Below are 26,547 nucleotides of genomic sequence, written 5' to 3' on the forward strand. Positions count from 1 at the left end.
GCCTCAGTTTCTGCATCTGTAAACTGGGAAGTAGGCCCACATCCAGGGGGCTGGGACTGTAGAGAGGCAGAAGGCGTAGGTGTCCGGGCGGCGGGTGCTGCTGAGGATCCGCTTTCCAGAGGGCAGGGCTGCAGTGGGGCGCACACCTCCTACGGCAACTGTGGGACAGTAAGACCCTGAGATCCGGCTCTGCGCTGGGGCAGGGTGGCCAGCACTTGGAAGCGAACACGCGCAGGGCCTGTGGCCAGGAGACGCCCTTTTGGTACGGGCCAATCAGCATCCGTCTCTGAACAGCCAATGAGGAGGCGCCTTACAGCCAAGGCCGGCTCGGGAGCGAGGCTGCGGCGAGTGCGGCGCTGACAGAGACGTGCGCGCGCGAACCAGCTCGGACCCCGGGCCGCTGCCGCCATCACCACTGTCCACCCAGTCGCCTCTCAGCCGCTTTTCCTCGCCATGGAGGCGAGGCCGCCGCCGCCGCCGCGGGGTTCTGAGCCGCGGGCCGGGCGGCGGCCCTGAAGGCGTGTGGCGGGCCGAGACGCCGCCGCGGAACCGAGGCGGAGCCGCCGTCCTCGTCCCCAGCGGTCCCGCCCAGCGCCGGACTGGGTGAGTGTTCACGACCGCCGCCGCCCTGGGGGGCTTTGGAAGGCTGGGGGCAGCTCCCGGGCGCGGGTGGGAGGGGTCCCTGGCCGGAGCCCCAATCCATCTTTTCCGGTTAGAATCCTTCGGGCGTCTCCAGTCGGCTCCCACATCCTTGCTCTGTCCGGAGTGGGGGGGGTCCCCGGAAACGTGCTGGACAGGGCGCCGACCCCTGTCGACTGCCCAGGAACTTTGCGTGCGTCCTCCTGGGGCCAGGCCAGGGCGCTGCCGTAGTTCATTCTGAAAGAAGAAACTTGGAAAAGTGAGAACAGAATTTGCTCAGGTCCACTTAATGGGAAGAAAGAGGAAAACTCCTGGCATGAGAAAATAGCTCTTGCAGTGACCAACTTTTCTTTCCCTTAAAGCTCCCTTGGCCCCTCTCCCAGGCCCCTCTTTTTTCCACCCACTCCCAACTGTTGAGGCTGCTTAAGAAGGGAAATAGGGGCTCAGAGCTGCCTAGAATTCAAAATGAGCCCATTGGGAATGCAGATCCCCTCTTGTTTTACTTTTGGGAAATAAAGAATATCGTTTTCTGAAAAATTATTTTCTAATTGTATTTTCTAAAGGTAAAAATAATAATGGTAATCCTGAGCCCAATGTTGAGGGCTTTTTTTGAGGTCAGTGATGATGTTCGTAAGACAGGAAAGGCTAGTTCAGAACGTCCCTAGGCTGGGTGAATGCCTTCAAGAGCCTTTGCCTAGGTTAGGGATTCCTGCTGTAGAGCAAGTCACATCTCCCTGGGAGATTCTTCACTTGCCACCTGCTTGCTGTGAAGGCAGCCGTAGAACCAGAAGATGGTGGGCGGGTAGAGGACTGACGATGGAAGATGGGCGAACATCTTGCCTGGCCACTCCTTCAAAAAGCACAGATCTGATGCTGTCACTTGTTTACTTAAAAACTCCCTTGCTCTCCTTTTCCCATGGGATGAATGAAGCCGAAAATGTCCTATCAAGCCATGGAGGCCCCTGAATTTACTCTTTTACATTTTGCTGAATCCTTCAATTCTCCTTGCCCTTATTCCTCTCCCTACCCATTCAGAGCTGTTTGTCTCCCACCTCACATGTTGAGGTGCCTTTGCTTGTGTGATCTTTTTTCCTCTTCACCTTTATCTGCCCAACTTTACCTCTTCCTTTAAAGCCTGTCTCACTAGAGAAGCTTCTTGAGGGCAGGAGCTGCGTATTTTGTACCTTTTCATCTCCCATGCTGAGAGGATTCTTGTAGGTCCCATCCCATCTCTTCCCCCTTATGTCTTGACTCTTACTTCCAGGTACCCACTTCCCAAGAGAGTCTTTCCTGTTTCCTGAAGGCCTTCTTGGAAATCATATCTAGAAGTTAATAATTCTGATTCCCCATTTCCCTGTTTCTATCCCATCCAGACCCCATAACTAGTCAGCAGACAGGAACTGGCAGGTCTCCCACTGGCCTCCAATTTGCTTGAGTGTCTCTAAAAAGCGAAAAGCCCTACAGTGTCTTTTCACCTCTCTGCCTGCCTGAAGTGGCCTGGCTGATATATGCACTTTTAAGGCATGACGGGATCCAAGAGGCTGTTCACTGGGAACCTTTTAGCCATTTATTTACCAAATTCAGAACCAAAAAAGCCAATCCTCTGACTTAAGTACATTCATACACCTTATATTTGCTAGCAGAAGGGCTTGGGGTACAAAATAAAAGTGAGGAAGTCAAATCTTTCTTTACCTTTGAAAAGCTTACAGTTGGATTCAGGACAGGTGGTGAGGCCACTACCTGTGCTGCCCATAGCACAGAGTGTTGGTGGGAGGCCCAAATGGAATCATCCTCAGGTGGTGTGAAAATGTAACAATAGCTTTTATTTGCCTTTTGACAGGCTATGTAATAAATATTTCCCATGAAATATTTAGTCCTTTTGACTATCATATAAGGCCTTATTCTTGAGAGCATTCCCATCCCAGATGGTCCGAGAAAGCTTTCATCAGAGAGGGACTTTGGGTCATGAAGGGAGCATAGGAGTTTGTGTGTGGTGGACAGGATACAACAAAGAAGGAGCAGCACAAGTAGGCTTGGAGGTGGAAGGAACCTACTATCCTTCGGGAGCCAGGGCCAGGTTAAACATAGTTGGATTGCGTAGAGGGAAGAAGTGTGGGAAATGAGATTAGGGTAAGCTTGAAGAGCTGTATGTACTGTTAGAGTTTAGGCAGTGGAAAGCCACTGGAGGATTTTGAAGGAGGTCAGGGACTTGAGCTGGCTGGGCTTTGGAAAGGTCATCCAAGGCAGTGTGGAGCCAGGTGCTTTTGCCCCTGCAATTTTTGAGGCAATGGCTAGGCCCCAGAGAGGCAGAATCACAGCCTCTTAGACCCAGAGGGAGGCCTGGAGAGAATCCTGCTCAGTTTTGAGAAAAGATAATAAATATATATAAGAAAAAAATTCCAGCAGTACAAGAGGGTATATAGAGAAAAATAAGTCTCTCTCCTACCCTGACCTCCCCAGAGATGGCTGGTTTCCAGTTTCCGTGCCTTACATAGACACTGTTCCTTTATAAAGACATGTCTACCTACTTCTTCCTCCGTGGTACATACCAGTTACACCTTGCTCTTTTTTACTTACCATATTTAGGAAATCATTCCATACTAGTATATACAGAGCCACCCATTCTTTTTATTAATATTCTTTGACTTATTTCATTGTATGGCTACACCATAATTTGTAAGTAGTCTTTGGGTTAAATAACATGTAAGTTGCTAGATTTTTCTATTATAGTATTACAATGAATGTTCTTGTACATACTTTATGTGCTCATGTGTAAAATTGTCTGAACAATGTATTTCTAGAAGGGGAAATACTGGGTCAAAGGATATGTGTGCATTTTTAATTTTTAGATGTGTGGCCAAATCACCACCCCTTTGAAGATGTCCTAACTTATCCTATCTGCCAAAAATGTGAATGGGACTTAACATATCTTCATCAGAATATGTGTCAGGATTGTCTGGGGTGCTTTTTTAGATATCATATGCTTACATTTCCCTCACTTAGCTTTTTCCCCCCATGTGAATCTAGTGTATTCCTTTCAATTTACAGAAGGAAACATTGAAGCTCAGAAAAATAAAGTGACTTGTGCAAGACAGTCAGTGTGGGTGGTGGCTGTTTTTAAAGTAGCTCTGATATTTGTATTTGCCCAACACCTTTCATTGGAGGCGCTCAGTCGATTTGTAAACATTGTTGCATTATTTTTCTCCACCTTCATGTGGAAAAAATGAGATACAGGTGAAGTTTGAGTTAATAAGCAGGAAGCTGACCAAATATAGAATCGTCTTTTTACTTCTAGTTTAATAACTAATAAATGTTCCCAATTGCCAAAGCTGAAGAAATGGTTTTTTTAGTAAGTCTGAGTACAACAGTAAGACTGACTTAATGAAACTGACCAGCAAATCCACAAATAACCCAACATTAAAATTTGCTTTAATGTAGTCTCTATAGAAAGAGAATCCATTAAAAGTTAAACTTTTTTGTACTCTAAATTCATATCCATTTGTGTCAGTGTACAGGCGTAGATTTTTTTTTATAGTTAGTACATACAGAATGATTTTTGTATTCTTGAATAGCTTCAACTATTTTATATTTACTCATTTGTGTGTCTTTATTATTTTAAGTCAGAGAATAGTACCCTGTGCATTGATAGCTGTAGTTCGTGCACTCTATTTTTTTATTTTTATTTTTTCTCCTTTTTACTATTACAAATGGTACTTCTGAGCACCCTTGTTAGGTATTCTTTTGGATTATTTTCTTGGACTCTTACTCCTAAAGTGGTTTCAGGGAGTCAGGATATAGCTTCAGTACTGAATTGCTGTCTGGGAAAGTTGAACTAATTTACAGTACCATCAGCAATTGATGTAGCCCTGACAATCCAGCCAATGCTATTACTAACAAGAGCCAATATTTGATTTTATTATTTAAAACAAATGTAATGATACTTTGAATTAGGTTTAATTTATGTTTATTTAGAAAAAAGACTAGTAGCTCTTTAGATTTTGAAATTAAATACAATGCTGTGATATATATCTTTCCCAAGAGTTATGTAGCTAAAACCAACTTATTTTTGAAGAAAGGCATTGTTGATGGGACAGAAATATTGTGGAAATTTAGGATAAGATCATATTGGTATGAAACGTAAAACTAGATACTATTCAATTGAAAAAACCAGACATTGTGCCAGGAGTAGGGGGATACTCCAGACTATCATGGATGTAATGTCTCTTCTCGTGACACTTATGGGGCTAGTGCAGTAGACAGACATTAATCATCTTATGGTAATTACAAATATAATCAAAGGGGAAGAATAGGATGTCTTGAGAGTGCCAGAGAAGTTCAACAGGAAAACAACATTTGCAGTTGAACAGCACTTAACAAAGGTCCTAAGCTGGGAAGGGGTTTGGTACCTTAGGCCAAAGCTTCTCTAACTTGAATATTCACATGAACCATCTGAAGATCTTGTTAAAATGCCAAGTCCTGATTCAATAGGTCTGGGGTGGGACTTGGGATTCTGCATGACTAACCAGCTCCCAGGTGAGACAGATGCTCCTGGTGGGTGTATCACACTTGGAGTAGCAAAGGCCTAATTGAGAGCTCGGTGAACACCAGAAACTAACCAAGGTGAATAGGAGAATGTAGTTCTCCGCCCTGACTGCACTTTAGATTTACCCTGGAGAACTTATTAAAAAATCAGCTATGCGAATGTCCTACTCTCAGATATTTTTATTTAATTGGTCTAGGGTGGTGTCTGGGAATGTGTATGTATATATGTTTTAACTTCCCAGGTGATTCTGATATGCAGCCAGAATTGAGAACCACTGGACTGGAGAGGCAGGGGCCAGAATTGAGGGCTCCATACACCACGCAAGGGTTTTGGACTATATCCTGAAGATAGAGCTAAGCCATTGAATGATTTTAAGGAGAGTGAACTGATCAGTTTTGTAGTTGTAAAAAGTTCACTGCAGTTGCAATCTAGAGGGTAGTTTTCATAGCGAGGTTGATAAGGTGATTCACTGTTGGAAGAAAATTTTAGAGATTTTTATTATTTTTATCTAAAAATAATAAAACATTAAATTTAGGGATTCTATTGGCATCTTCTTGGGTCTGTAGGTCCAACAGTGTTAACATGCTAATTTTGAATGTCCTCAAGGAAGGGGAGTTCTTCAATGAGCAGACAGTCATATTCACACATTTGCTTTCAGCTTATTGCAACATATTGATTACAGTTTATATTATCTAGTTCTCATTAAGCCTTCACAAAATAGACAAGAGGCTTAAAATGATTTCTGCAAAGAAACCAGCGATTAAAGAAAATACTAATAATGCAAACACAAGCAAACAAAATGGCAGAGCTGACCCTTGTCCATCTCCTATTATGAACTCTTAGTGAGCTATTAAATCAGATTAAATAAGTCAGCCTTTATTACATTGGTAATATCAAGAACCTATTTAAAACATGGATTTACTTCCTCTGTCGTTAATAGGAATCTTGCTTTAAGAGTACGTAGAGCCTTGAGATGTTAAATAATAAAATATGAGTCTATCACTAGCACCAAGACTTTTGAAAATTAAGCATCTAGAGCATAAAGAGAACTTGTACATTCCCCTGCCCCCCAATGATGTTTAAAGTTATAGGCTATTTAATCAGATGCTGTACAAAATTTTATTAACCTAATGATTAAAATATATATTTTAAGTTTTATGTTCTTAAAAAGGCTAAAAAGACACATGCCATTGGCAAGTTCTTCCTGCCTTGCCCGCCCCCCCACTCCCCGCCAAAAAGCACCTACTTAATAAAAAGACCGATATAGTACATGGACAATAATATGTCAAGAAAATGAAGTGCTTTCCTTTGTCAACAAATACTTTTGTAAGATGCATAGAAAATGTTGACGATTTGACCAAACAATATTAACATAAATTTTGCAGTGTGAGAGATTTGCTATATAGTTATAAAAGTATGGAAGTTTCTAGCATGTCTTAGTATATGCGAGATTCTCTTTTAATAATTAAATCCAAAGAAAATCTATTATTTTGTGAGCTACTAGAGGAAAGTTGTACTATATGGAATAATTGTCTAAGTGTAAACTACTAATAGAACAACTGCTTTGACTGAATAAAAAATGAAGTTCATTTAGTGCGTCTTTATGGCTGTTTAGGCAGGATATCACTTGTTAGGTTATCTTTTGATAGAGTTGTTGATATTACGCATTTTTCTTTAAAAAAAATCAATTTTCTTGATAAGTGGCTACCTAGCAAATGTTCTTTGAAAAATTAATATCCTCAATTTGTCTTTTCAAGTGAAGATATTGTTTTAACAGTGAATGAGAAAGTAGCTGCTTTTTTCTTAGAAATGTGCTATGAGATAGCATTTTCCTTGTAATTAAAAACATAAGCTCTTTGGAGCTGTAATTTACATACTATAAAATTCACCCTTTTAAAATGTACATGCAGTTCAGTGGTTTTTAGTACATTCATGGAATTGTACAAATATCACCTTATCTAATTTCAAAACATTTTCATCATCTGTTACAGTAATCTGAGTGGCAAACATAATATGATTTCTTCTGTGTATGTGATATAAAAATTTAAAAGTTGTATTTCTCCCTGTTGCTACTGTTGCAGTGGTCTGTGTGTGTGCAACCCAGATAATGCAAACCCCCCCAAAAAATGTCTTAGCTACCCGAAGTGTATAAGATCAACAGACACCCGTGCAGCTGGCTGATAAGACACTGAAGACAGCATCATAGAGTATAAAAACGAAAGGAACTTTAATGTAGACTTAGAGAGCGTGCTCCCTATCCTCTCAGGACTACGTTCCTCCATCTCTTGGTTCCTTACTGCTCTGCTTTGAAGAAGAGGTCTCCGCTGATCGACCATCACAGATCGACAGCATCTGAGCCAGCATCTACTGGTCACTGCTTAACACGTGTCTTGTCTCCGCCAGCACCTCTAGGTGGTCTGCTAAGACTGAAATCCATCAAGATCTGGTGTGATTAAACTTGGGTGATGCTCTGGCAACTATTTGTGTGTGTGTCATCCTTGCTTAGTTGGTTTTTCGCTGAGCTCGTTATATATGTGTATCTTAAATGAAGTGCTCTCTGACGCTCGTACTGGATTGGCCTTAGGGAGCGAGTTGAGCTACCTGTACACATGTCCACAGAGAAGTTGGACATCATCCTAAGAGGCAACCTGGTACCCTGCCCACTGTTAGCTACACTCTCCATTCTTCCTCCCCCCACCCACTAAACCACTAATCTTTCTGTTTCTGGATTTGCCTATTCTGGACATTTCATATAAAATGAAATCCTACAATATGTGGCCTTTGTGACTGGATTTTTTTACTTAGTACAATGTTTTTCGGGGATAGGGGGGCGGTTCCATGTTGTAGCATGTATCAGTACTTCATTCCTTTTTATAGTTGAATAATATATTCCATTGTATGGACATACCACACTTTATTTAACCATTCATCAGTTAGTGAACATTTGGGTTGGTTCCACTTTTTTGGCTATTATGGATAATGCTGCAATGAATTTTCATATACAAGTTTCTGTTTTTATTTCTTTTGGATATATACCTAGGATTAGAATTACTGGGTTAAATGGTAATAACTCTTTAACTTTTAGAGGAGCTGCCAAACTTTTTTCTAAAGCAGCTGCACCATTTTACAGTTTTAGCAGCAATGCACAAGGGTTCCAGTTTCTTCATATCTTTACCAGCACCTGTTATTCTGTCTTTTTATCATAGCTATCTTAGTGGGTGTGAAATGGTATCTTATTGTGGTTTTGATTTGCATTCATCTAATGACTCATAATTTCATAATTTTACACTTAATCTTGGAAACATAAATGTGTTACCTGTTAAAAATCTCCAAATGTATTCCCAAAAAATGTCCAGATAATCTAATGTAATAAAGAACCTAAGCATTGATCATCAGTGTCTCTTAAAACCATTAGGGAGCTTTATAATAGAAGAATCAGACTGACAGTCTTCTGATCAATCATAACATCTCCAAAATGGGAATAACCAAATCTTACATTCCTTGATGTAGTACTATAGGAAAAATGTAACATCATTCATTAAATATTCTCCCCCCGCATCAAATCAACCCTGACTCTGATTAATCCTCTAGCTCTAACAACCAGTTTACAGAATATAATTAGAAAATTCAGAATGTGAGAAATTCTATAGTATAGATGAACCTAATAACTTCGAATAAATGGCAAGAGAAAAGTTTAGAAAATATTACAGATTAGAAAAGACTTGAGACATTAAATGTAATATATGGACCTTGTTTAGATCTTGTTTCATACAAACCAACTATAAAAAGATATGAGAGCATTGGGAGTAATTTGAATACCACTTGTATATTAGATGACTTTTTAAACAATTATTTAAAAATTTTAAGGTATAATAGTATTAAAAGTATAGAGGTAATAGAGATAAATACTGATGTATGGATGAAATGATGTCAGGCATGCTCTTTAAAATAATTCGTCGTTTGGAGGGTTATAGGTAGTGTGCCATATACCGATAATTATTGAAGCCGAATAATGGGTTTATAAGGGTTTATTATAGAGTTTGTTTTACTTTTGTGTATGTTTCAAAATCCCTATAGTTAAAAGTTTAAAAAATACTCCCAAGTGAATAGTTTTAGTGGATTTCAAATCTATTTGTTAGAAATAAAAGACTAACTTTTCTGATTAGTAATTGCATCAGGGAAGATGAACATTTTCTAGCCCAATTTAAAGGAAAACGTATGATTGAATGGGTTTGGAAACCTAAATATCATGATTTAGTAATCACAACCATAGAACTTCTTCCTTTTGGACCCATGTTTCTTTTTTGGTTATAATACCCATTAAAAGCAAGTATTAATTTGAAACTTACTTTGAGATTGCTCTATAAAAAAAAATTAAGAGTTTTCAAACCTAATGACAAATATTTGATCATGCTTTTAAAAGAAATCATGCTTTTAAAATGCTTTTTAAAGAAGTTTAATATTAATATTTTAGGGATAGCAGTAATGGTTTTATGCTTACCCTTACAAATTCACATAAAAGTCTATATTGTGATTATTATTTTATTACATTTGAAAAAATGTTTCGTTGTATTCATATGTATTAGTTCCTTTGTCATATTTTTAGGTGAACATAGTTCGGGATGTGCACATTGGTTGGTTGATTGGCTGGTGTGTAGTTAGAAGGTTTGACTGTCATTACTGTGGAGTAAAACTGGGCAGCACAGAGAAGAATTTAGTGATTGTTAGAGCAGACTTGGCTAGGGATAATGGTGTTCTGGATTGGTTTGGGGTAGGGGGAGTGGTGATGTGGATGGAGATATGTGGATAAGTATGATTTAAGCAGTAGAAGCATTAGTAGGGTGCCAGGTATCTGGGTTTTTGGAAGAGATGATAGTGAATTTAGCTTTTTGAGTGTGGGAAGAAGTCGAAACCTGGCTGTTGTGAATTGTGTAAGTAGTTCTCAAATATTGATTGACAAATAGTTTAACCAGCAATTAGTTTTTAAACATTGGTTGACGGGTGGCTTAATACCGTATTACAACTGCATTAATTCAATCCATTAATAAAGAGAATGTCTTTCATTGATGTATCAGCAGTACTTTTACCAGAGCAATGTGGAATAGTTCCAGGACTTCCACTGTTCTTCTAAAAGGAATTGGGGGTATGTGGGGAGGGAGGCAGAGTTTTTACAGGGATGCTTTTGTTCTGGTGGCCCTTTCCATGATGTGAATGCTTTACCCACCTTTCAGGGAGTGAGGCCAATCCCTGAAATCAGTGCTTCTTACTTTCCACCTGGACTTGCTAATTTTGTTAACAGGGGCTCAATTCACAGTGACTTCTAGCTAGTGTTTCTTTCCCCAGTTTGGGTTGTTAGTTAGCCTGGCTCAGCATCTTGCTACTAGTTGGTAGAAGTTATAGAAGATCCTTTTTCTTCCTGTAGTTTAGTGGTTCCCAGTCTTTTTGGCACCAGAGACCAGTGCTCCTATGAGAAACTAATGCCTGATGATCTGAGTTAGATCTGAGGTAGAGCTGAGGCAGTGATTCTAGTGCTGGGGAGCGGCTGCAAATACAGGTGAAATTTCGCTCACTTGCCCTGTCCCTCTGTTCACCTCCTGCTGTGCGGCCCAGTTCATAACAGGCCACAGACCATTGAGTGGCCTGGGGGTTGGGAATCCCTGCTATAGCTCGTAACCAGTTAAACAATAGTGCTGTTGGCAGCAATTTTGAACCTCTAAGGTGGTCATTCTCAGTAGTGGTTTCTGACTGTGGTGGGGAGGAGGTAAGTTTGAAAAAGCCCTTTTGAAGAAAAAGGAAAAAACATAGTTTTTTGTTTTTCAGTCAGTGTATTTTTAAATTTCCTTCATTTAAAGTCAAGTGTGCATTTGTACATGTTAAAATAAATAATATTAAAAAATACAGTAAAAGATAATTCTCTTTCTCCTATCTTCCAAGTTTTCCTTTCTAGAGGCATCCCAGGTACTATGAATAGTACTTGTGAAACTTTCTGGAAATAATACACGCCCATATAAGAGTTACTTCAGTTATACATTTCAACTCACAATAAAGGAGGGTATGAGAATTTTATGTTTATCAAAAGGAATGAGTGTTAGGAAAGATTGAGGTGTGTTCTTACCTTTGGTGGAGTTTATACGGTGTTCAGTTCTGTTTCTCCAGTGTAGTGGGAGAAATTGCTTAAACAGTTCATACTTTTTCAGTTGAACTTAGTTTTCAAAGGTTCTATTTTGAAGAAGTTTGCTGTAGAGCAAGTAGCTTGGTTATTTGTGTTTTTAATGTCTGAGTGGGGCTTTAGTGCATGGAAAGGACTATTTAAAATTACTTGGGCTTCAAATTAATACTCGTATTTAGCAAATTAAAGACCTAGTTTTCTTTTAGTTTTGTTATTGTAGGCGTTGTAACTTTTGTATAGAAATAACAATAACTTTCTCTTTAATTAGCTTTAATTCAGGCTTAACAGATTAAATACCGTCATACCTCTTTGTTAGTGAATTAAATTTCCTTAGATATTTAAAATATATTTCTACTTTCAGTTTGTCAAGTACAACCAGTCCATGACGGGTCAGAGTTACCGTCTTAATAAGCAGAATCTCCTTAAGCACTTGAGCAATACTAAGAAATTAAACTTATAAATGTGGTAAAACAGGTTCCCTTAAGACTTCCAGAGCTTTTCATTAGCTGAATTTGAATTACCAACATTTAAAAAACACTTATCCTAAACTTAATGGAGTTAGTACCATGAGTTTGATATGCCTCATCTTGTTGCTCACATCTTTTTCTTCTGGAATTATAATGTCACATACCCAATTAAGGAAGACAGCTTCTCCATCTAAGAGAGCCAAGATTACTGGATTGAAAATACAGGACAACAATAGAGTTATTTTGGTCAGAGATTCAAGACTAAGAAGAGAACTAAGGGCTCTATGTTTCTAGAATAATTCTTCTTAAGAGGTGCCCTTCCTGATAGTGGAGTCCTATATTTGGCATCAGTGGGGGAATCCCATATCTAGTGTTTGTTTTGCAACCCCCCATATATATATATTTTTCAAATTAATTTTTTTCCAAATATAATTGGATTTTGTCTATAGTTATTTTAATTTGGGGAGTTGAATGTGACTCAGGTTCATATCCCATACCTGCCATGCTTTGCGAAGTTGGGGAAAGTACTTCACCTTTCTGAGACTCAGTTTTCTCACCTTATAAATGGATTCAACGATAGTACTTTTTCTTTTTTTACTGCATATGTTTGTTTTAAGGATTAGGTAGTTCATGTCAAGTGCTTAGCACAGTTCTTAGCACATAGGAAACCCTGTGGGGGTTCCCTAGTTGTCTACTCAGTTCTTCCTTGTTCCAGGTCATTTATTAATGTTAGGAAATAGTATACGATCTTGATCATCTGTCTTTCCTCCATAGTAGTTGGTTGATTTACAGCATAGCTGTATGAATTATCAAGAGAGAAAGAGAAGAATTGAGTAAATGTGATAGAATATTCAGTGTTTACTCCCTGAACTATCTTCCTTAGAGTTCTGTGACATTTCCCTGGCTTTTGTCTACCTCTGTGGCTACTGCTCAATTCCCTGAGGTCCCTCTTCTTTTTGTTTAACTTACCAATGATCCTATCCTCAGCCCTCTTCTGTTTCATCGGACGCGTTCTTCCTGGAAGCACATCCCTATGTCCATGGTTTTAGTTTCTATTCTTGCTAATTAGGAGAACATTTGTCTTCAGCACAGACTGCATGATAGCCACCAACCAACTGGTCATCTTCACTAGGCTGTTTCCCAGGCACCTACAACAGGCTTAGAATTGACCTCATCTTCTCTTTAAATGTATTATTTTTATATTCTCTGTCTCAATGAATGGCATAGCCCAGTAACCAAAACCAGAAACCTGGATGATGTTCATCTGATCGATAATGCAGTCCTGTCTGTTTTACCTCTTTAACATCTCTCAAATTTGCCTACTTTCCTCTATCTCTTCTGTCCCTTATTTCAAGGTCCTTCTCACTTACATGCCTGCTGCGGGTTCCCTAGTTGTCTATTCAATACTTTCTTGTTCCAGGTCATTTATCACATTGCTGCCAATCTTTCTGACTTCCTTATCTAATCACAACACTCCTCAGTTTAAAATCCTTGGAATAAAATCCAAAACTTATCAGAGCAAGCTTTTGCAGTCCAACCCCTCTTTACCTTTTAGCCTTACTTTTTCCCAGTTCCCACCACCCACTGACTGTGCTTTTCCATACCCTCTGCCTTTGGCTGGATTGCCTATCTCCCTGTTCTTTACCTGGCATAATAATTTCTTAGAAAAGGATTGCTCCTGCAGTCAAAATTACCTTATTGGTTGCCCCAAGTCTGATCTAGGTTATATAGATCCTGTGCTTATTTCTGTCAACTCACTTATATTGGTGTGATCATCCATACACTTATATTGTATGATAATCCACATATCGGCATGTGCAGATTAATGGTCTTAAAAGGATTCTGGTGGTCCAAAATATGTAGTAATATGTAATTTTGCTGAGGCACAGTTTCATGGTACTTGCACATCAGTGGCAGCAGGTGAGTTCATTTCCCTATTCAGTGAGCCTAAACTCACTCAGCATCTAAAGCTATCTTTTTATTATTCATGCTTTTTCCTGTTCATCTTCTAGTATGTAGGTTTTATTTTTCTGATTCCAAAACTAGAAAATACTTTTAAACAAGAAACTGTAAGCCCCTGTAATGCCTCACAATTCAAAAGGTTTTTAAGAAAAGCATTTTTCTTCTCCTCTGCTCCTTCTATCTTCCTTATCTTTGGCATTAAGTTAGTCAGGGGATGCAAACTCAAATATGTGTTTGGAGGCCAGGCAGGCAGTGTGACTGAGACATAGATCTGTTGGGTCCTGTGCCACAGTAGAGGTTCCATGACCTCCCAAGGAGTTGCAATCAGTTTTTTATGACACATTGTGCTACCAGTTTACAACCTTCACTGTCACTGCCAAAGACTTGTATATATGTATATGATTCAGTTTGCCTTTCTCTTTGAAACTGAATTAATTAGACAAAAACTTAAGTAACCATACTACCACTGATTTTTCTAGACCCAGCCAACATATCACCTGCTTAGTGAAATGTCCTGAATTCTTCTAGAAATTTTTTCCTCCTTTTAGGATTGACATAACTACTGAAGTTTTGAACACAATGTATTTTAATTACTTGTTTCATGTTTAATTCCTGGTAGTTTATTGAGGAGCATGTCTTATTCTATTAGAAATTCAATACATTTGTGTTGAACATTGAGCAAAGTGTCAGGCATTTAGTAAATAGACATGTTTGTTGATGAACAGGTATTTACTAAAACCAAAATGTGGGGGTCTGTAATATAACTTTTTTTCTTTTGATGATTTGAAGGGCTGTGTGTCTACACTAAATTTCAACTTCGTTTCTTGGAAATTACCAAGAATGTTAGTGATGACATATCTATGCTGTTGAGTTTGCTGTGGACAAATCTTTCTTTGTACAGATGGTGACTAAACGACTTAATCTCAGATAACCATTGTTTCATCTCCCTGAGAAAAAATTCATTACAAGGGAGAACTTCCTTCTTCCAACTTTGTATGGTTAAGACAAATTAAACACCTGATGATTATGGAAAATGTAAAGAAATTTGAGTACACTTTGGATGAAGAGAAAGGGGTTTGTAGTTTGCAGACCTCAGCTCTATTTCTGGCAGTGCCGATTAGCCATGCAACTTTAGGCAAGTTTCTCTGGGTCACAGTATTGTCTGTAAAGTGATAAGGGACTTGATGCTTTAAGATTCTTCTATGTCTAAAGTTATTCAATTCTAAAACATTGTAATTTCTAAAATATTAGGACCAGTGAAGGCAGTTCTTATGATATAACTCATTGTTAGGAAAATTTGAAGTAATTTACTATATACATATAATATCATAGTGTGTGTGTGAGTGCGTGCGTGAGAGAGAGGTTAGTATATGTGCTGCTGAAGCAAACACTGTGTGTTTAGAGAGTTTGTTTTGGTGTTCTCTAGAAAAACACTGAAGAAACTGATAATAATAATTACCTCTGGGGGTAGGGAACTGGATGGCTGGTAGGAAGGATACCTTTTATTCAGTGTATTTCTTTTGATTCTTTGAATTTTATAATGTGTGCTTGATTACCTAGTCCATTAATAAAAAAAATTTTATATGAGTAAATATATACATAAAGAAGCCAGAGTAAAGGGAAAATAAGGATCTCATGGTAAGAGAGAGGCAGCCTGAGAATGTTAGTACAGAGAATACAGATCATTAGATCCTGAGCAGTTATTTAAAGAAGACTATACACGTATTGAGATTACAGGTTATATTAGCCCTGGTAACACGGTTCCAAGAAATTCACTTGATTTACAAGATATAAACTATCATCAGTTGTGAAAAAAAGCCTTTCCTTTCACTAAGGTTTGAGGCATTTTCCTCTTAAAAGGAGTATTGTGTTATGTGGTAGAGGATGTTTTTAATTATACCTCTGCAGTTATACTATAGTACAGTTTCTCAAATGGGGGGTCCTTGGGTATATTTTGGAGAGAAGTTTCAGTACTCTGAAATATAATCATATAAATGGCTGTCCATCTTATAACTATTACCACACAGTTTCAGTGCCCATGTTTGGATGTTTAGGATAATTGGTTATATACTTCTTATTTGGAAGTAAGTAGTTTGTGGGACCAGTGGAAGGCCAAGTAGTGCTGGGCACACAGGGAAACTTGGGTGAATGGGAAAGTGGTGGGAGAATTGGTATTATATGGTGTATGTGTTTAGACATGCTAAGCTTAAAAAAAATCTATGATAGTCAGTACCATATCTATGTTGCGAGTGGTGATTTAATTTCTGCATTAAATCTGTTTTTATTAATATTGTTAATTTGAATTTCATTGGTTTTCTATTTTTATGTTTAATTTGTAAATTTGTTTTGGTCTTGTAGCTGTACGATAGTTTTATGTTTATATTTATATGTCGATAAAAAATTTAAGTTAGCATTGGAAGTGTGTTAAGAATTTTATTTTCTTTAAAAGGTATCTGTATCTCTCAAATTTGAGGAACCGCAGTAGTGATATTGTAATTTTGTTACAGCTTTACCCATTCTAAGCAGAGTCCAAAAATGCCCAAATAAAGGCAGTTTTCTACACATCATTTCTTATAACTGAATTTCATTGAATTAGAAAAAGAAACTTTGTAATCAGTTGCTGATTAACGAGAAACCCAACTTACTTTGGCAATGAAGGAGTCTAGAGACAACACTGCTTGAATAGGTGATGAGTCCATCTCTACTTGGAGCAACTGCAGGCAGGACTAAGATGGTTATCAGAGAAGAGTTTGAGTGCTCCAGCCCGTAAACGAACAGATAGATCAGGCTCAAACCTTCTCTAAAATTGAAAAGAGCATGACTTGAATGAGTTTCATCTGAAAAAAACGTCAAAGTTGAAGTACCCAGGCATTCATTTTAGCTATAGAGTGATATCAGTAATCCACCTGTGAAATGCCTACTTTCAAACAGTGTAATTTCCTGGTGAGTCCAACAGGACAACTCTTTTGGAAGAAGTAACTGTAGAAAGCAGAATTGTAGTATTTAAAGAAATTGTTGGTTATTAACTTCCTGCCCAAAATGATGATTTTGATTTTAAAGCTGTTGATCTTAAGCCTTTTTTTTTTTTTTTTTTGATAGTAACTTAGGAGAACTGTTTTTTTGTTGAGGTCATTGTTCTTGACATTAAAACAATGCTTATTGGCTTAATGGAGTTAACGTCTTATTTATTTATTTTTTATTATTAGCTTCAAGTATACACAGTACATTGGTTAGACATCTATATAGTTTATAAAACGATCCCTGGTGGTAACTTCTTTTTCTGCCTTTTACATTTCAAATAATGTGCTAGAATTTTAAAAGAAGGTTACGGGAGTTTATATTCCATGAGTGTTATCTGATCTGGCAGGAGTTTGTTGAATCCAACCCTGTGATTCTTAGGGCAATTTGTCTGGAGATACCATTTATCAGATTAAGGGAGTTCCCTTCCATGCCTTGTCTACAAAGTGTTTTTTATGAATGTATGTTGAATTATATCCCATGCTTTCTCTGCATCTATTGATAGTCATATGATTTTTCTTTAAGTTGTCAATATGAGTTACATTAATCATTTTTATGAGAAAATACTGCTTTATTCTTTTTTAAAGCTCATTGTTTTATCTAATTTTTTATTGTAAAATATACATAACAAAATTTACCATTTTAACTATTTTTAAGTGTATGGTTCACAGTACATTCACATTAATTTTTGTGCTTCCATCACGACTACCCATCTCCAGACCTTAATAATCATCCCCAACTGAAACTGTACCATTTAAACAGTGTCTTCCCACTTCTTTCCTCTTGCCCCTGGCAATACCTTTCATCGATGTGTACTGTATTATCTTCTTTATCTTGTATGTTGGATGGCATCAGATTACTAATAATTTGATTAGAATTTTTTTCAATGACAATCAGACTGTTTTGAACCATGGGTTGTTTGTGTCTTTTCATTTTCAAACATGAGGTTTTTCTATTTATCTTTTTGTAGTCGGTTTATGGATTAATTGCATTGTGGTTAAAGAATATGGCCTGTACAATTTCAGTCCTTTGGAAATTGTTATTTATTTGCTGTTTGGCCTAGTATATCTTTCACTCGTATTCTGCATTGTTAATGTTAAATCGTTAATATTTTGCCATAATTGCCTTACCTTTGTCACTTTATCTTTCTTTCTATACAATTTTTCTGAATCATTTGAGAAATAAGTTCCAGACATGCTCTATTATATCTATTGTGTATTTCCTAAAAAACAAGGACATTCTTCTGTATAACCACAGAACATTCATTAAAATATTGATATAATACTATCAGCTAATCCATAGACAGCACTCAAATTTCACTGATCTCCCAATTATGTTATTTACATCAAAAACAAGAACAACAGAAAACCAGCTGCCCCTCCACAAAACAAAATCAGAAAAACCTCTTCCTTTTCACCTTGTATTTCTGATTCAGAGACCATTCAGGACCACGCCTTGCATTCAGTCATAGATCTTCAGTCTCCTTCAACTTGGAATAGTTCCTCAGTCTTTTTGTTTTTAGTGATCTTGCCATTTTTGAAGAATAGATCAATTACTTTGTAGAATGTTCCTCACCTTGAGTTAGTCTGATGTTTTCTCTTAAATAGATTTAGGTTATACATTTTTTGGCAGGAATACCACAGACATGATGTTGTGTTCTCACTGTATCATATCAGAAGGCACATGTCAATTTGTCCTATTACTGGTTATGTTAAATGTTATCTCTTAGTTAAGATGTTGTCTGATAAGTTTATACAGTGTAAAGTTAGTTCAAAACTGTTTTGCACTTACTAATAAGTAAATAATGTACGTTTTGCCAGTTGGTACTTTGAGGCTATTTAAATAGTCCATTTCTCATCAAATTTGCACCTACCAGTTTTAGCATGCATTGACAGTTTGTGGCTGAATCAGTTATTACTATAGTGGATGCCAGATGGTGAATTTTAAAAATTTCACCATCCCTTCTGCATTCATTGTATGGCATTTCACTGAAGGGAAAAGCTTCTCTTCCTGCTTTTTAAAAAAATCATTTAAGCATTAGCATGGACTCCTTAATTCCTATTTTATTCATTTTTCCTTTATTTTGATGCTCACATCTTCCCACAACCCTGTCAAGCTGGCTCCTGTGCCCTTTTTTCATGTCCCCATCATTCTTTGATCACTTTTCCTATTTTTTGACACGATTTTTCCATGTTCGTGTGCTCCTCTCTACTGGGGTGTTATTATTGCTCTTCAGTTCTTTTAGAGGTCAGAGATAGGATATTGTTTGAAAATGTACCCAGGATTTAATTTATAGATATGACTAAGCGAGGACTTGAAGAAGTCAATGCCATTGAAGAATGTTTATTACTCATAATTTCTTAGAAGCAGGTGGGACACTATGCTATGCAGGGCCACATGGGATAAGCATCAGGGTCAGTCAGGAGGCAGAAAGAGTCACAGGCAGATAAACAGCAAGAGCCGTTATTACTATAGCAATGGGAAAACGACCTCTATTGGGCAGAAACAAAACACAGATGTTGGAGTTTGTAGTTGGAAGGTTTGCAGTATTTTTATACATATACATACATATGTGTATAAATATATATACAAAACATATACAGAGAGTTCAATTCTCATTTTGCTCGGTTCTAATATACATGAATTCTGTTAATTAAATGACACCAGTCCCCAAAATTCAGTTAATGAAATGCAAAATATAACTTGTGATCAGGAATAGCTTTTCCAAAAATTTAAAAATTTACTCTGACCCTGTAATAGTTCATTAATACCTCCCTAGACATCATTCAATTGTAGTCTTTTCTTTTTTTGAGAAAAATTACAGTTGCACTGCTCTCAACAAAAGCTCTGCATTTTCCTCTGTCAGTTCCTTTTGGAATGGTGGGTGGGTAGCAGAAGAAAGGATATGTATGTACAATAATGTATTTTTAGTTCTTTTGAACAGGGGATTGCTCCAGTCATTGCTGTTGACTACCGGAAGTATATTTATAGCTTCAGGGAAGAAGGGTCCTGGTTTATGAAAACCTGGGAGGCAGTACTTAATATATTTCATTAAAGCTCATTTGCACTTCGTAGGAAGTTCTTGCCTTAAAAATGTAGCTAAGGTGAATGGATCTGTAACTCATGAAGTATAGGTATTTCCATAAGTGTATATTCAGTCTGCTCCCAAATTTGGAAAAACTTACCATTTTGAAATTTCACAGTTTACAATGTCTAAAACAAAGGACACTTCTAGAGTACACAGGATGTGTGTGGAGAATTTAGATGATAGTTGTATATGCTGCTGTATATGCTGTTGCATAGTAAGGATATTAGGAGTACTAAATATTGTTCCCATTAGTTCTTATTGGTTCACCTTCTATTGTGATTTTTAAAAGTTGAAACCAAAATATTGTATATGGATCATAAGGTACTCTCTGTAAAACAGTTAGGGGTTTTTCACTAGGTACCACGTAACTTTCTCATAAGTTTGTTGGGCAGGACTTTTACCCATGATTATCATGTGCAATGAGCACATTAAATACAAGTTAAATAATTCTGAAGGTTTTTCTTTCTTTTTTTCCCTATTATCTTTCTTTATTGAGGGAAGCAGAGTTGGTTTCCAAGGATACATCCTCTCTCTCACGCACTGGTTGCAGATTGATGCAGTCATGGAAACCAGGCGGTAAACTCATTCTTGGCAGCTGCCAGCACTGGTCTGATCCTTTCTTTTAAAAGCAAGAGATTCTTTAATAATACATTTTGGGAACGTTGGTGCCAAATGATTCCAGGTCATCCCAGAGGGGAGTTGAGAATGTTGAACAGGTTTAAGTGATTCAGTTAGGTATTAACAGGTTGCTAAACAAAACTGCAGTGATTTTAACTAAAGATTTTTATCTCTAATTTAAATAAAAGGACTTTAAAATACAGAATTATTAGTGTGTAGTATTTTTAAAGAATAATTTAAAACATTCCAAATTATAATTTGAAGAAATTTCTTTTTTGTTTTTGACTTTATAAATTCAAAATGTTAAAGCGTTCTGAAGCTAATTGCCTTGGTTCAAATCTCATCTCTACTACTTATTATGTAACATTGGGCAAGTTACTTAACCTCTCTGTGCCTCAATTTCCTCATCTGCAAAGTGGGGGATAATAACATCCACTTTAGGGGGTTGCGGTGAGGATTAAGTTATATAACTTGCCTAATTTATAGTGCTCAGCAAATGTTGACTATTCCGTTTATACATAGGAAATAGAATTATTGATGAGGTTTTAAAGATAAAAATAAATTCAGCAATTTGTACTGAACTCATATGAAAGACCTTCCAAGAAAAGAAGGTAGATATTTTTGACATATGTACTATTTTGTAGGTTAACAAGGGTGACGGAAAATTTAGGGATCTCTCCCTTACTACAAATGAACAAACCATCTGTTTTCTTGTCCCTTTGAAAGATTTAGTGTTGGGCTTACATAATTTAGCAAGATATTTGTCAGTTTTGGAAAGATAGCTATTAGGTACCAGGATTTCAAAAGAGAATAAGATGCATCCTCTTCCCTTGACAGCTTCTTGGGGTGAATGGAGAAGGCTGAAGAAGAGAGGATGATGTCTACTTACAAAACTTAATTTGTTATTCAGATGTTAAGTGAGTAGCATTTAGTACTAGTAGAATTTTAAATTTTAAAAAATGATATGGAGATAGGCAAGAGCACAAATTAACTTGAAAAGAAATATGCAAGACTAATATGAAGACAACCTTAAAGATTTACTGAAGATTTAGAAAAGACATAAATAAATTAGTATTTATGCTATGTTCTTGAATGCAAAAGACTTACATAATATAAAGATACCATATAGATGTCAGTGCTCCCCAAATTATTCTACATATTTAATGCAGATTGTTTTGTAAGCCCAGTGGAGTGAACCTTTCAAGAGGTTGACAGATTGCACGTGCAGTTCATTTGGAAAAGTAAATTCAATAGTTGAGAAAATTTTGAAAGAGAAAAATTATTGGAGTGCAGTAGCAATGGGGAGGGTATGTGACACTTGACTCTCCAGAAAGTTAAAAGTATTTAAGACAGTTTGGCATTCATGTTAAACTATACAAACAAGTATTTAGAGCAGAATAGTAAGTGTAGAAACAGACCTGGATATAAATGGAAATTTAGAATGTGATAAAAAAAAAAAAAGCATTTAAAAATGAGAGAGAAAAGGAATCTTTAATAAATGGCATTGCAATAATGTGCTGTTTGGGGTGGGGGAACCTAAGGATTGCTAATTTAGACTATGCACGAATAATCACCAGATTATAGAGTATATTTATCCAAATTATTAAATTAACCACATTCTTAATTCTTTCTCTAGAGTGTACTGAATGATCCTTAAAATAAGAATCTACTCATGGCTGGTAGACTGCTCTCTAGTGTATCTTGCATTCTGTAATCACTAGTTGAATTTTATACTTCGAGGGGTCAGTGTGTTCCAAACCTACTAATACCAGTTAGACTTATTGTAATTTCATAACCTAGTTAAGTGTCATATAAACTAATGAAATATGAGAACAAAAAAATAATTGTTTTTAAGAAAACTAAGTGGAAGATCTTGAAAGAATTGGATAAACACAAGTCTCTTCCCCCCTCTCCTCAAATTACTATCTTATTAGTTGTGGGCCTGAGCACTTTAAAACAAGGGTCCCCAATCCCCTGGCTGCGGACAGGTACCAGTCTGTGGCCTGTTAGGAACTATGCAGCACAACAGGAGGTGAGCGGCAGGCAAGAAAGCAAAGCTTCATCTGTATTTGCAGTCACTCCCCCGCCCTAGCATCATTGCATCACTTCCACCTCAGATCATCAGACATTAGATTCTCATAGGAGCACTGGTCCCTGGTGCCAAAAAGGTTGGGGACCACTGCAGAAGATCGGGGGAGGGAAAATCATATTAACAGTTCTACACTCAGTTGTTTCACAGCTGTAAGTTCTTGTTCCACTTTAAAGAAATTAAAATTTGAAATCACAGATACGTATTATGGATATGATATATGCATGAAAGAACATGTAAAACATAATTTAGCAGATCCATTCTTAAAGAAGCAGGTTTGGCTTTCTACCAAAATATTGTCTGATAAATGTACATGTATTTGTTTTAAATAAAAAGAGAATATTTAAGTTAAATATGTATTTTTTGATTACCTGACTCACTGTACTTTTTCATGTAACCAATGAGCCCTAGGTCCTATTTGTATTGGGTAAAAGTTTTTTTTACCAGTCTCTGAAGGTAATAAAGGAGATGCTTTTATATGCTCAGGCTAAAGAAAATCGTTTTGAAAAGCAGGGGTCATCTGCTGTAAAGGGCCAAGAGCGAATATTTTAAGCTTTGCAGGCCAAAAACCAAAATAGAGGCTATTATATATGTATTTTGCTATTATAAATTAATAAATTGTTATTAAGTAAACTTTTGGTAGTATAAGTATACTGATGAGAAAAAGGGAATTCTTTTTTAGGGTGATACATTTTGGTTAATTAGGGTTCAGAGTTTATGTTTCCTATCAAAATTGATTTCAAATATTAATGCTGATCTGTAATGAGATTTTGTTTCTCATGAAAACGTCTTCAAACAGATGTATGACAAAATATTGATATCAGCTCACAGTATATAATTTTAATTGAACATATTGATCGCTTGGGAAGCATTTAGAGAACTGTATTAGATTTTTCTTTTAATATTTGTCTTTAGCATATCATTACATTGCAGATTAATTTCAGTCAAAGATTAGGCGGAAGCTCTACAACTGCACTGTTAAATAGATTTCAACATATGAAACTTTTCTTTACACTTGCATTGAAATCCTAAAAATGCTTCTAGAACTGGAGTTTGAGCTAAGAAAATATATCCTCTGCAAATTTGTTCGGAAATGGAGATATCACTTCTTGTTTGAAGCATGGGAAGTGTATAAAGCAGCTCGATATTTGCTCGTGGTTTAAATATTAGTTTTTGTCCATGTCTAAGTGACATAACTGCAGTTTAAGTTTTGCATATGAGGGCTGTTCTGCCCTGTACTTTTAGGTAATTTATTAAATATAGAATCTTCAGGAAAGCTACATTTCAGAGCCATTCATTATTTGATAATGGCGGCTGAAAGAGGTCTTATTGTTTTGAGAAATTTCAGTCTTTGCCTTGAGCTTTAAAAAAAAATCACAATAAAACTTTACTAAGCCATTGAATTGCTGTGTGGCAGGCAAGTCAAGTTATTCAGCTTTTATTGCTGACAGTAGTCAAGTCTTTGACAGTGAATAAAGTTCACCATCAATATTGTTGGTTCAATAACACATGATGAATTCACATCTTTTCTAGAGTACCCACTGATGATAAATATAATGAATAAACTACCTTATAGTTTTTTTTACAAGCTTTGTAAATTATCCAACTAAGCCTTTTTCTACTCCACATTAATTATAACACACACATCTTATTAGATTCCACTTCAGGTTGTACTGAATTAGCATTTTCTCAACTTCTGGTGTGTAGTTGTTCCACACAGACTATTTGTAGAAACTAATTCTTCAATCACTTTAGACTTAGCATTGACTCCTTGAGTAAACAACTGAACAGTGTTGGGTAACATCTGTCAGCTCATGAAGAGATGGGAATCTACTTGAAATCATTTGCTGTCTTGTGCCTGAATGGAGCAGAGACAAGAGGGTGAGTCCTTTCCCTTTCCTGGCTCTGCTGTGCAATACATATTGCTGTGGTTCAGAAGACAAAACGTGCAGAGTTTAAGCTCCATCAGATTCCTCAATCCCAGTCCTGGCTTCTATCTATATTATCTTGTTTTACAGGGGCAACTTAATGGGCACTGTTGGCATTGATGCCCTGTTGACTTGGAAGTCAGAGGTTTGATTTTTCAAATGAAAATGAAACTTCATTGGTTCCATTGAGCATCTTATAAATAATTTTCATGTTAGGAATTTTGAATTGCTTTTTAATTTTGTTGTTTTAAATAACTATTAAAAGAAGTGATAGGGGTGGAGGGATTCTTCAAAATCAAGTCCTGCTTAAAATAATTCTACTTTAGGTAGGATTCTAGATTTTCTTAGATTTGTTAAATGTTTCTAAAGTCATAGGCGTTAACTTCGTTGGGCCTGTTGTATACAAGCCAATTTTTTTCTAGTTCTGAATTAAGTCATTCATGAACAAAAACAGAACCTGGTAGGTGACTGCTACTGCATTAGCTCAAGGCATTAGGTTACCAAGGTGAATCACAAAGGATGAAAATTCTGTTTTGCATTTTTTTTCCAATCAGGAATTGTATAATTTGATGTACATGAAGCACACTGTTATTCTACTGTCTATGTAGAGGATGTCATTAAACTAAACTTTGGCTTTTAGCTCTTATTTAAAATACTGGAATGATTGGCTAAGCGATAATTAAGAATATCATGTGGAAAAGGAATAATATGTTTGTCTTGAAGTAAGCCGATTTGATCAGGAGGAATCTTATCCTGGACATGACAGGAAATAAACTTGTAACACCAATTATATACAATGTAGCAGCTATGACTAGAGGAAGATGACTGAGAGAGAGTAAAAGTAAAGTGTAAATTATAAGAAGTTTGGGAGAAAGTGACTTTGTGATCTGACTTTGTGATCTAACTTTGTGAGAGCCAACTTTGTGGGTAGATATATCCCTAGATTTTAAGAAGGCATACTTCTAAAAGTAGAGAAGACATAGGTATGAATCGATAGGAATTGTATACTAAAACGGAAGTCAGTTTAAAGAATAACAAAAACTGCTCTCATGCTAAAGATAGGTAGGTGGTTGCTCCTAATAGATATTCAGACTTGATTAAGAAATTAGAAGAAAGGAGTTTTGAAAAATATACAGGGCCATTAGTCTATCAGCAAGTATAGAAAAATAATGTAATTTGTTTTAAAATTTAATTTATACTAAAATTGTTTTTGTGAAAAAGCTCTGTAAACTTTTATGGCCTTTATTGCTGTTTTCTAGTCCTGCGCTGTCCAATATGATTATCATTTTGTGCTATCGTATTGGGCAACATGTATGTAGAACATTTTTAACATCACAGAAATTTCTACTAGTCCTGTGAAAATTTGATACATTATTATAAAAATAAAGTAAGTTGGGGTAATGGGGGTATTTTCTATCCAGAAATTTTACTGAGGAAGACTTAGGTTTTTATAATACTGAGACATTGGTATGTGCTTCTTTATTGTTGTATTTGCATTTGTCCTTTATTTTGAAATAATTTTAAATTTACAGATAAGTTGCAATAATAGTACAAAAATCCTTTTCCCTCCCTGAATCATTTGAGAGTAAGTTTCTCACTTGATGCCCATTATCCCTGAATACTTTAGTGTTGTTTCCTGCAAACAGGGACATTCTCCTATATAACCATAATATACCCGTTAAAATCAGGAACTTAACAGTGATACCAGCTAATTAGTACCAGCTAATCCTCAGATCCCATTCAAGTTTTCAGGATATCATTGTTCCAATGATATCCTGGATAACAAGGATCCAGTTAAGAATCATACGTTGCATTTCATTGCCATGTCTGTCTTTGATCATCTTGATACTTTTGAAGAATATAGGCTAATTATTTTGAGGAATATTCCTGATTTTGGGCCCGTTAGATATAGAATATGCATTTTGTCAGGAATACCACATAAATGATGCTATATTCTTATTCTGTCCTGTCAGAAATATACGCTTTCCATATGTCCCACTTTTCATTACATTAACCTTGATCACTT

At 36.7% G+C, this 26,547-nt stretch overlaps 1 protein-coding gene across 4 annotated transcripts in view; it reads left to right on the top strand.

Annotated features, from left to right (window-relative positions):
- Window positions 1-329: 329 nt before the first annotated feature.
- PTPRA (protein tyrosine phosphatase receptor type A) overlaps window positions 330-26,547 on the top strand; it is a 115,064-nt gene continuing 88,846 nt past the window's right edge. For 2 of the 4 annotated variants that reach the window (XM_016144016.2, XM_036229580.1), the window contains exon 1: window positions 330-603. The gene's annotated coding sequence lies outside the window, so the exon portion shown is untranslated. The remainder of the gene's footprint in view (window positions 604-26,547) is intronic. The other 2 variants (XM_016143926.2, XM_036229579.1) reach the window with 1 other exon arrangement.

This window comes from Rousettus aegyptiacus, unplaced genomic scaffold (assembly GCF_014176215.1).
Source record: "Rousettus aegyptiacus isolate mRouAeg1 unplaced genomic scaffold, mRouAeg1.p scaffold_m13_p_12, whole genome shotgun sequence".
Classification (NCBI taxonomy): domain Eukaryota; kingdom Metazoa; phylum Chordata; class Mammalia; order Chiroptera; family Pteropodidae; genus Rousettus; species Rousettus aegyptiacus.